This window comes from Harpia harpyja, chromosome Z (genome assembly GCF_026419915.1).
Source record: "Harpia harpyja isolate bHarHar1 chromosome Z, bHarHar1 primary haplotype, whole genome shotgun sequence".
Taxonomy (NCBI): domain Eukaryota; kingdom Metazoa; phylum Chordata; class Aves; order Accipitriformes; family Accipitridae; genus Harpia; species Harpia harpyja.
In genome coordinates this window covers 10,324,709-10,337,161 of record NC_068969.1, presented here as the reverse complement: position 1 = coordinate 10,337,161, position 12,453 = coordinate 10,324,709, and the positions used below count along the sequence as shown (strand labels likewise).

Genomic DNA, 12,453 nt, shown 5'->3' with positions numbered 1-12,453 from the left:
CTCAAAACAGTAGTTCTATAAATCCTCTTCAGCATGTCTATGTAGAGTAACAGCTGGAAGACTGTCAAGTCCTCGTGTTATAACAGTTGTGTGAACCTCATGCCTTCTATGTAATGTCAGTTATTAGCTGATAACTAGCATTAGTGTGAGCTGGATTGGCCATCCATGGTCAGGCATATTATACTTCTTGCTATTCTGCTGGACACACGGTTCCTGAACAGAATCCACAACTAGTACAAAAGTAGGGAAGCATCTGCATGTTCATTGTCAGTTTTGAAGCAGTCATACAAGGCTACTGTTTTTCACTATTTTCACTTTGTTCCTTAATTTGTTTGATCTAGTGGGGAGCTATTTGCTATAGAAATTTTATTCCATTTTGGGACTACTCTTGTGGATGAAGTTTCTAGCTCCACCGAGCTTAGGTAGTTTGGTTCTGGCTGAAGTCCTTCCACATGTGAATGTGACAAAGGCAGTAACTTAGGCTTCAGAACCCAGCTGTTTACAATTGGAGGAGACTGTCTTACCAATAAAAGGTTCCCTTACCAAGCAACTACCCTGTAGGTTGGCTGAGAGGAGGTGATGTGCTGGGGGTGAACAGTCTACAATCCTGATTTTGTTTGTACCGGCTAACTTCACTGTAGTGATTGAGAGCGTAAGTAAGGAAAGAGATCTCAGTTTCCTGTGACTGGAGAATTGAGAGGGGAACCTCAATTGCCTTCAGATGAAATGCCTTGTGTTGATGCTTGTAAGTAAAAGTTTTAGTATCTAGATTTACCTTTCAGGAATAAGGCAGGTATTTAAAAGCTTAAGCCTTACTGAAAAGTTAGTTGGACTTTAGCTCTGAAGTGTCTAAACTGATTTAAAAAAATTAACCAGCATCAAAGAGTTTACTAGTCAGTGGTCATTTAGCAGCAGCTCTAGTATAGTCACTGAGTATAGTCACATGTACGATAGTGGTAGCAGTAATACTGTGTTTCCAGAGAACTGATTCCAAGCAGGTAAATAAAGGACTATTGGTAAAATTTTAGGTATTAAAATATTAAACCAAATTCAAGATATTTTAAGCTAGACTTACTAGATGCTGTTAGGGGCCACTGGAGTTTGAATTTTTCAAAGAAATATTTTTAGGTCTCTGAAATATATTATACAGTTGATGTAAAAGCCTATTAATAGCCCTATTTTCAGATGTGGCAGCTGAAGAACTTCTGTGAGATGGGTATTTTTGCTCTATTTGCACCAATGAAATTAAAAGCATGTGCCACAGTAGCTTTATTTCTATCCTGAATCAATTAGCAGTGCAGTAAATAATAAATTGCTTAAATTATGCATTTACAAAAAAGAATATACCTTCCTTGTTTGTTTTTGCATAATAATACATTATAATGAATTCCACAATAGCATATTGTGCATTCACGTATATTCAAGTAACATTTTTCTGTCCTCTGTAAAGCATGTGTCACTGTTAGATTAAAAATAAATAAATACTAATGATTTTGAAAACTAAGACAGCAGACTTTGGTGATCTGTCATGAGGAAGGTAAAGAAGGAAACTAACATTTGGTGGAAACTATTTTATGATTCAGTTTGACAGATATCTGTAGGTGGATATCTGAACTGATAAAGAGGAAAGAGAGCAGTCCTGTAAGTTATTGACTGACAGGTGCAACTCCTCCATGGACTAGACTAATAGGACCTCATTCTGAAATCAACATAAAAACTTAATTTTGTTTCAATGATTTTGTTTGTTTGGAGTTTTTTGTTTGTTTTGGGGTAAGCACTTGACCCAAGTCTGATCACCACATCTTGGTAAATGCAAATTTTTTTTCTGTAATATTCAGTGCAAATCATGCAGAATTCAGTTTTTTTTCTTTTCCTCTAGAGATACTGGTGTAGTCCATGTGAAAGTAGTTTTCTTGTACAGTTCCACTAATTATCTTCTTTCTGGAACTTGGCAGTTTGGAAAGAACTTGCACTATGAAAGTAACTTCCTGATTTGATCCTTGCTGGGAATCGGGTGTTAATATGAATAAAGAGCACCAACATCCATCATGACTTATTTATTTTTTGGAAAAGAAAGTATATCCCTTAACCCTTTCTTAAATATTATTTAAACAATGTATCTCGGTAATATCTTGTAATAGTGAGTTCTACTGAACAATTACAACTAACATTAAAAGTGCTTGTGAATGCAATAAACAGCTACATTTTATCAAGAAGATTACTGTCATGTTTATTTGCTTTGTACTGCAAAATAGGGTAAACAGAATTACTGATTCCATGTCTTGATAATAGGCTAGTCTAGCATTATCTTATGGATTTCTGGTTTTTTACCATCAAAACACAGGGGCTGATGTGCCTGATCATCTCTTATTGCTGCTTTAGAAGCTCCCATGCTTCTAATAATTTTCATGTCTTTGTGTTGTTTCTATTCATGCTGTATTTTCATGAGAAAGTAATTCAGTTTTTCATACATTAATATACCAGAATTATTTTTTACAACTTTTAATTTTTAGTTAAAAAGTAGACTTAAATCATGTTCTTGACTTGGCTTTTGTAATAGAAAATGAAAGTTGAAAGCAACTCTGCCACTAGGGAAGCACAGATGAATATATCAGGGCCAGGTTCAATAGAATAAAGCTAAAATGCCTTTTCCTCTGTTTTTAAAGCACACACCTGCAATTTCTTGCTCTCAATTATGCAGCAGTGGTGACTGAGCTCCATTTCTATTTGTATTTCTGTTTTTAAAAAATGAAGCCCTAAACAGCATACATTGTCACCAAAATATGAAAGGGAGCTAGCTGTTGCTAAAGTGTTATTACCACAGGTAAGAAGAGAAGAGAGAGCTGGGAAGGATAAAGGGAGGCACAGGAACTGAAGACAATCAGTAACATTATATGAATAATTCAAAATAACATTAGAAAACATACTTAGAATAACTAAACAGAAAAATTACAATACGAGTATGTTTTATACTTTCCTGTTTCCAAAATCAGTATAACAGGCTGAGGAAAATAGCAGACTTTGAAATCTGTATTTCATATGTACTTTAATTATTTAGGGCCTAACTTACTGTCATTTAAACAAAAAAGAATTTTGTCATTAATTTCAGTGGGGTTTTCATAGCTCCTGATGTATGATATAAGCAGAAAGAACTATGAATATGCTGCATTTTTAAGGTAGAAAGCAAACAAACAAAAGTATGCTAGTATACAAAAATGTATCTGAAGGTAGAAACTGTTGAGAAGTGCAAACCTTAGATATAGCATCACATGACACTTAAAATGTAAGTACTGGTTTAAGTTTTACAACAGACTGCTTTCCTCTAACAGCTGACTGAAAGTTATGTCTAGTAGTTAATGCATTGGAACCTCTTGCAACAAAAACCAAAAGAAAAAAAAAGTGCTAGTTTAATCACATGATCTTGCTTTCTTCTTTTTGTGCTTAATGGCACCCACCTGCATCATGACACCAAAGACAACACAGATGTTACTGTGATTAGACTGAAATGAGAACTTTCATCAGTTGCAAAGAAGTCAGTCTTAAGTACATACTATTGTCATTACCTTACCCTTTGGATTTGGATTCCAGCATTGTCTTGAATGTAAGGAATGAATATTACTGAAGGGTGGGGATTATGTGACCCTGAGGTTGTTTGCCTGGATGTTGTTTCTATTAATACAATAAGTAGATTAGCTGTAAAATTCTGACTATTTTTTTCCCCTTTATTTGAACTGCACATTTTTCTAACAACTCTCTTTTGAATACAATTTGGCTAAATATTGTTTCTTCACAAAGCTCTATACCAAATGGTCTTGTCCGTAGTGGGTATATTCTGTTCTTTGGCACTAGTAATACTGACAGTCCCCTTGCAGATGGTCTACTGCTCCAAGATGGTCTATGATTAATTCTGCTACGAACTATTGAAAGATAGCAAGCTAAATTAATTGCAATATTGTTGCAACCTTATGGTAACTCTGTGGTGTCTTCCCACAATGATTACGCATTGGAAAGAAGAATCTTAGGCTACTGGTCTTCTGTTGGAATGATCCTGGCTTTTGCAGGCTATCACAAGGCCCATTACCTTTGCCAGTGAATGAGTCACAAAAAAGATAAAGCAGAACCTGGTGTTCCTGTCTTTTCATATAGACAGGGATGGTGTGATATGTGGTTTAAAAAACTGTCAGCAGCTGACACCACTTAGAACAAAAGTCCTGTCATCATTAACAGTACAGAGACAGGTCTGCAAGATATTCTTATTGCATATCGAATGCAAATTAAGCACTAAACTTTTGAAAACGGACACTTCTTGTGCTTTGAAGCATTTGGTGTAGTGACCCACATTTTATAGTGTTTATCCATTTTCTTACAGATGCAGACTTGCTAACTCTTCAAGAGTACTTTCTGTTTGCTTTTTCAATCAAGTGAAATTATTTGTATACAAAACCATGTCCCTTCTTGTCAATTTCTCCAGGAACAGATTTTCTCTGTCCATAATTTCCATGGTTTTGTAACTATTTTAACAGAAGTGTCTTCAAGTAAATATGCAGGTTTGAAAAGCAACTGAAGCTTGCATTTAAATCATGGTTTTCCCATTACTTTGAACTTGAAAAAATATTTGCCCCATATTGTAATCATAGCTGAGGTAGACATATTGTCTTAAAAACTAAAAAAACTGCTATACTTTCACTGTGAATGGCATTCTAGCATTGTTTTGAGTATTTGCATCTCTGAATAAGTATTCACGACAGCAAGCTATTTCAACTGGCTTTGGATAATTCAAATACAGCAATGAAGGGATTATGTTAGTTTTAAACATGAGTGGTTGAAATCAATTTCATTTGACATAGTTTTTAATAGTAATTCCATAAAAGCTGTTCTTATTGATAATGTTTAATAGTGGCATGTATGGGTGCATATGTGGGCAAGAGAGAAATAAAATACAGATTACAGTAAAACAACTACAGAGCTGAAGTGCTTCTTAAAAATGTTGTCACAGCAATGAGGTTACGAAGAGGCAGATAAAATACATTTGTGAAATTGTGTAAGGTAAGTTATGAAGTTGCATTGAAGCAAGGACTGAGGGTGATCGGTTATAATAGCATCAAGAGCAATTAAACCCCCAAAAACAAAATTTGAGAAGAGGGAAAAATAGAAGAGGAAAAAAACCCCCTCATTTCTTAGGATGAAAAGTCGGTGATCTTTACAGAAGTTTCCCTCACTCCCCTTAATACAAAACTAAATAAATAAAATCTCAGGAGTAATTTTTAATGCAGTCTGCAGTTTTCTGATGCAAAAGGCTTTCAGGCTTCACATAGCAGTTAATCTCCTGCTTTTTTTTTTTCTGCATACCTTTTTTTTTAAACAAACAATATGGATGTTGTCTTAATTACTTTTACACTTAAGCCAAAACACAGATTTAGATTTCTTTTTCCTCCTGTGTGTGTACACACATATGGTAATGGATTTTAGATACCATGTTCTTAAGCACCTAGCTTTGAACATTTTGGGCCTTTGGTGAACAGGGACAAGAAAGCAATTTTGCCCCTGCAGTTTTACACAGACATAGGTGTATTTTTAGGCTATTTCACAATGAGTAACACACTTTTCTTTCAGACGTTTACTGGGTGGGGACTGGAACCCATGGGTTTGCAATGAATGGACAGAGACAAATGCTCTGAGAAATCCAAGGTTTGCAGTACGTGTGCTGTTGCTGCCAGTGCTCTCTGCCTGCTGTTAAGAGAGCTTGCTGCTGCCCCCGGCGGCAGGCCGCTCTGCACTGATGAAGCCCCAGCTCCTCGGGAATGCTGGGAATGTTGAGTCAGGGACTGGCAACCCAGACAGCCAGGCTCGCAGCTGACTGAGGGAGACTCGCTGAGGGACAGAAAGACGAGGGACAGGAGCACACCAGCCTCCCCCGACTGCAGCAGGTTCCCTCTCTTCCTCACCTCGTAGGTGTTTGGTTGCTCCAGCTCTCCCTGCTGCCTCCTTCCTCCGCGCAAATGAGATGTCAGCTAAACGTGATGTTGTAAAATCCATGTGAGGACGAAAGACAGATGCAATGATTTGAAAGGTGAGAAGCTTAAATAAGAATATGGCTGTAATACATTACTGTAAATTTATTATGATTAAGGAAATTGCTATATATTGCTTTCTATAACTGTCTGGTAGTTGAAACTGGAAATGAATTCGCAGAACAGGCTTTTTGTATTGCTTTAGAAATACATTGTAATAAATGGGACCAAGTGCACATCTTATTCTGGTAACAGAGTGCCTCTCCCTACAGAATCGTCAACGAGAAACCTCTCTTGCAATTTCTATTAAAAGCAGCCATAGGAGTCTCATTTTTTGTGCCCAGTGTTTAAAAATATTTTTGTTGCTGTTAAAGTTTTCTAGAATAGAATTGATGAGCTTTGGAAATTCCTAGCTTTATATCTAAATACTGGATAATGTTTGGTGTTTTAAAAATTGTGTCAGGAAAAAGGTGAGTGATTTCTGTTCCCTTCTAGTGGCTGGCAAATGGAAACCAGAAAGTAACAGGATATTATTCTGCAGCTATATAATTAATGAATACTTACTGGGGTCCCTCATTTATGATGCTGTGTGATTGATTTTTTTTTTAAAGATAATTTTAGGTTGGACAAGAGTGATGCACATGATAAAAACCATGCAGATATTCATCCAGGATACATATATATTTTGCTGAGAGTACTAGAGTAGTAATGTGATGGAGAAGGAATAGATATATTTTTTTATTAGTGTGTGATTGATTTCTAGGCGGCTACCTGCTAAGCCTTGTGATGGATGGATGGGAATCTACTCCCTTAGCGGCGAATTGATATTTCCCTTTTGATGGACACGCCAACCGACCACTTGCATTGGCAGATACAAGCTCGTTGCAAATAAGCACGGCCAATAAGTGCAGTCCAGAGGAGGGCAAATCCTACTTGTCAGGGTTAGTTTTCTGGTTGGCTTTTTAAATCAGTGGTTTCACTTAACTATTTGTTTGTTTGGGATTTGTTTTTATTTCCGATTCCTGTGCCCCCATCCCCCGTGTGCATGTCCAGGGCGGCCACCTCGTACGCGACCCCTTCCCGGCAGCTCCACCGAGAGCAGGCCCTTCTCCGGCTCCCCCCTCCTTCGAAGGGCGGGGAAGGGGGAGAAGGTTCCCCCCCCCTATCAAGTCTCTTCTCCGCTGGCACTTCATTTCCCTGTAGTGAAGTCGAGGACGGAAAAGATCCTCCGTCTCATGCCTGCCCCCACCCCCGCCAGCCTCCTCGCCGCCCTGAGGGAAGCATGCTGTAGAGATCCATTACCGCCCTCCTCCCACCTCAGGAAATCGTAAAACTCCACAGCGTTGATTCAGCTGCGCTTTCCATGGCGCGGGGAGAGACCTCCTGCGGCCCTACAGTCGGTCGTTTTCTAGCCCTCCCAGTCTCACTTCTCATCAGCGAGGAAGGAAGCTCGACCACCTTCCTGGCCCAGCTCCCCCCCACCTGCGTCTCTACAGGGACCCCTAAAGCAATCCCTATGCCAGGGGGATTTCCTTGAATTCTCCTCATAGAAAGGACACCCCCCCCCCCCCTTCCCCTCGCCCCGCCACTGCTGCCGCTGCTCCGGCGAACGGCACCCTCTATCTACCTCGGTGCGGGCTGACCCTCGCGGCCGTACCAGCCGCCCGCGAAGAGGCAGGCGGGCAGGCTCGGTTTTCTCTGGCCGTCGCTGCAGGCGGGATGGCAGCGCCGCCCCGTCCCCTCCCTCCGTGGCGGGCGGGGCGGGAACGCCTCAGCTGGCTTAGCTACGAGAGGGCGGGGGCTGGCGCGTGCCTGCCGCCGCTCGCGGAGCCCGGCGGCCGCTGTCCTCCTCCCCACAGGAGCCCGCGCGGGCGCCCCGGGGATGAGGTTTCTTCACCGCCCGCTTCTCCTCAGTGCCCCGCGGGCGCTTCGTGGGGTCAGGCGGTTTGCCATCTTTGCCGCTAGTGCTGGCTGGTATTTTCTTTACCTGTTCTATGGAAGAGCGAAGGCTCTTGTAGCCCCTATCCCTTCACGGTCTCATCTGCTTGAGCAGTGCATTTCACGGTTTCTTCCTTTCCCCGGATATGAAGAGGAAAAGGTCCCTTTTGGGGGTCTATTTTTGCATACAGGGAGTGTGTACTGGTAAGTTTCTCCAGTTCCCTTAAGGAATATGTTTCTGTGGGAAAAGCTTTGTTACGGTTTCTTGATGCAAGAAACTTACAGTCTAAGTCTTGGCATCATGGGTGACTTAAGGGGTGTGTGTGAAAACAACTCCTTCCAAATCTCCTCAGTGCTTTAAAATAAACCTTTCAATTACTGTTATTTTTTGCTTGAAAGCTCTGTGTAAAACAGTTTTCAAAGGCATCAAGGTGAGTTGGCAATTTCACTTTTCCTAGAGGAAACGGGGGATGGGGTGGGGAAGGAGTAACTTTCTGTCTGGTGAGCGAAGGGAACATAATTTCTTCTTCCAAAGGATTAGTGAGATTGAGGGCAGTCCCTGAGATCTGTGGCTTCACAGCTCAGGTTGAAACTAGATGTTTGAACTATGGAGAAACTCTGTGCTGTATCTCTTACAAGTGCACCCAGGGTGGGGTAGATCTTCAGTTAAGAACTGAGAGATTTCTTATTTGTTGTTTTTTGTAGTGCTAGTTCATTTTTACTATGTCTTCAAATAGACATATCTTTTATCACCACTAAAATTTCAGATGCAAAGGGAAGGCGATAATGTCGCAAGTATGTAGACTGTCCTCTACGTCGTTCTCTCAGAAATGCCATTTGTTTACTTGAGAGAGTAGATGGTAAAAATACTAACTCCAGAAAACAGTTGGAGTAAATAATTTTGAAGGGTAGTGCTGAGGGTCGAAAGGTTGTTTCTGTGTTGGAGAAAGTGTGTTTAGACAGGTTTGGAGGAGTCTTGGCTGCCGTTATCTTTTAAATAGCTCCTATTTTAATCCTGCTCAGTTGGTGGGGCACCTACGCTGATATTCCTGAATGTGGAAGATGATACTGTCTTATTTTCCTTCCCCACTCTAGCATTGAGATCACATGCTTTGACTTTCTAATTGTGTTGTTTTTTTTCTTCCTGTACCATGAAGATGAGTTTATGAATAGAAAGTGTCTTCTGCCTTGAACTAAAATGCACCCCTTTTTCCAGTAGGTAGAGGATTCAGTTACTGAAAGGGTTTCCCTCCTTCCCAAGCATGAAGGAGAAAGCTGGCATGCAGAGGCATCTTTTGTTCTTTCCCACCCTACTGTGCAAAATGGAGTTCCTTGCCTTAGAAATTGTGTCTCTGGTCAATGTCTCTTCCTGAACATTGACCTCCTTTCACCTTCTGTTCCTGTTTGAATGCCTCATTATACCTGTGATACTCTCTCTTGTGGTTAAGCTACATTTGGAGGAGACCCATCTCACCGTCTCATGTATTCTGTGGGTGGTTCTTCAACTCCCCTAACCTACTGGTGGTCAAATTCTGATGAATGGTAGTGTAAGATACCATTATGCATGCCAGTTGCCTCTCCTGTTTCTTGCCTGCTCTGAAGACTGTAGAAAAGTGGCAAGGAAAGGGGTGGCCCATATTCTTAGCAGCCAGATGTCAAGTGAGCACATTCAGCCATCTTAAGATGTCAAATATACCTGATATTTAGAGAATTAGCTATTCAGCATGCATGTTTTTGAAAAGAATGTTCAAGGTGATCTTGCTTTAGAAAGATGAATCTTGCAGACCTTTGAAGGATGACTAACAGAAAAGAGTGGGTTCACACCTCCAAGAGGGTGAGGCAACCAGCCTGTGTATTACTTTCAAAGACAACATGTGTTCTTCCACCTGTATCTCTTACGGTGTTTATTATATTTTTATCCATTATGATGGATTTGTTATCTTCTCAGTATAATTTAGTTTGTAAGATGCCTGGAATATATATATGGAGATGGTTAGTCAGATCCACCTAGGAAATATTACTGTGATACTGAATTTTTTTTTTGTAAACTGAGTGTTCTTGTATTTGTGAGATTATATTTGTTTTTTTCAGTTTTAGGATTGCTTTAAAATATTTTTACAATGTAAGTTTTAGGTTTTGAATGATCTTATATGTGCTTAGCAATGATGAGGTTGCCTCAACTTGTTTATTTTCCAACGTTAATACTAGCTTGTATTTTCTACAAAGTCCTGGTAAAAGGGCAAGAGTTACTTTAAAGCAAAATGAGATTATAATTTCTTTTTGAGGATAATAGTTGATCAAGGGAAAGCTCAGAAACAAAATTCTCTAAGTGAACTGGATAGTGCTGCTTCTCCTGGGTGATACTTGGAAGAAAATGCAAAGGCAAATCAGCAGAAACATCAGTTAAATCTTTTTCTGGAGCCCTTAAGTTTTTAATTGGTCACTTTTTGGTCACATAATGCATTTTATAAAGAAACAATCTTTTTGAAATAAAGTGAGATGGGTTTATGATGATTTGTTACTGCTTACATGTAAGGTGTGACAAAAATAATAAGTATTTCCCTATTTCCTTGGAGAACGGTTGTGGTCTTTGTGGGGTCCAAGAAAATTTGTAAGCATAGATACCCAATGTTTATTTGTGTTAAAAAAGTAAATGTCTTTGAATTAACACTGGTAGTGTAGTATTTAAGTTGTGTTGTTGCTTTCTTGGCTATTGATCTCAGGGAGTTCTTATGATTCATTAAGTGATAGTAGCTTTAGCAATGCCCAGCTTTGGAATATCTTAAATAGCCAGATTTTGTTTTGGAGTAGTTGTAACAATTAGGAGCACCAACCTCAACTTCTTTCAGAAACTGTCAGGTGCTGAGCTCTGACGAAGGAGAGAACAGTAGCAAAGATGTTTTAGCGCTTCTCTAGATAAGGCTCTGTTAGTGTTGCACCATTTTTGTTCACAGAAACCTGCAATTTCTTCATGATATTAGAAGTATACGGACAGTTTCCATGTTCAGAAAGTTATATCACTATAATCTTTAATTTGTAATGAGAATAATGAGGGAGAACTATAGTGTCAGAATTTCTGTTCTTTTAGATGGCAGATGGAATGTGTCTAAGAATTGGAGGTATACCCTCAGAGTTTCAAGGTGTGATTGGATGTGTGGGAGCCTTTGTTTTGGATGTTTAGCAAAGTCTAAGCTTCTGGGTTTTTAAAGGGGATAGCAGCTTTCTAGTCTATCTTTTCTAGACTATCCTAGAAACTCACTCTTGCAGACTGGCATTCACTGGAAAGGCTTTGGACTAGTTAACACGTGGCTTCCTTAATGACCAATGTACTTTTTACTTGGTTAAAGTATCCCACTGTCAAGAAATACTGTCTTTTTTTTTTTTTTTTTTTAAGCTTCTCACTGCTTGTATGCTTATTAATCTATCCCTCTAACTGAAGTCACAGTGCAGATGTAAATCCAGCAGCTAAATTCTACAGAAATGGAAAATTCAGAGAGATTTATTTTAAAGTTAAATCACTTTAAAAAAAAAAACCCTCAAATTGTGTGGGAAATGCCATGAAACAGTGAAAGGAGTAAAACGATCAGTGAAAGATAAATGGTATAGGTATGTGTAAAAATGATGTGCTGTAGTAACTGGGGTAACTGTGGAGTTGAGGTGGGAAGTCACTAAGGAAAGCAATGTCTATAATGATTGCCTAGCTGGATATAACGTGCAATTTATTTCAAAGGAAGTGAAAGAAATGTAACAAAAGTCTCTGCCAGTCCTGAATTTAGTCCAACAGATCGCATGTTGCACAGAGCATTGGTAATATGTGGGACAGTTTTCTTCCAAGTAAATAGCTCAGATCACTTGCGATGAATGCTGATTTACTGGCTATCCATACTATTCTACTGACTGAGAGGCTAACAAAACACACTGGTGACTTCGTTCCAATTCCTAATGGAGGCTTACCGTGTCTGTACTTGTGGTACACTACTTGGCATCCATTTGGGTTGTCTTATTGCAAAAATAACAAGTTGAATGGACTTGGAGACCACAATACTTGAGTTCTCAGGAATTGATTTCTTTGTCAAATATGAGTTGAATCCTGTTGGAGATTGTGCTGATGCTTCTTCAGTTTTCAGTATTGTTAACTAAGCACTTTTTATGGTTGGTAAAATTAATTTACAGGTAATCTGCTAAGATACATATCTCATTATGTCTGTGGTATGTGCAATGTCTGAATCTAATAACTTTATAAAACAGCATAGGCCTGTGTTATTTCTGTGACAGTGTGGACTTTGACTTAAACAGTTTTCTGTAGTGCATTCTTTTCCTCAAAATACATTGTTGCTGAAATATGGTTCTTACCACTTAAGTTCTCTGAACAGTTCAGATTAGTGAACAAATATGACATCATGGAGCATAGTTCTTTTCGTTGACAGAAGTCAAGCAATAGTGCAAGACATGAGTACTCTCCCGTGCTTCTCTGGAAGACAGTTTGCTGTGTACAGCATGCTTA

The 12,453-nt window shown here is 39.3% G+C and overlaps 1 protein-coding gene across 10 annotated transcripts in view; it reads left to right on the top strand.

Moving 5' to 3' along the window:
* The first annotated feature begins 5,678 nt into the window (after positions 1-5,678).
* ERC2 (ELKS/RAB6-interacting/CAST family member 2) overlaps positions 5,679-12,453 on the top strand; it is a 542,890-nt gene continuing 536,115 nt past the window's right edge. For 6 of the 10 annotated variants that reach the window (XR_008233630.1, XR_008233629.1, XR_008233626.1 and 3 more), the window contains exon 1: positions 5,680-6,070. The gene's annotated coding sequence lies outside the window, so the exon portion shown is untranslated. Of the gene's footprint in view, positions 6,071-12,453 lie in introns of all 10 variants that reach the window. The other 4 variants (XR_008233624.1, XR_008233625.1, XR_008233622.1 and 1 more) reach the window with 1 other exon arrangement.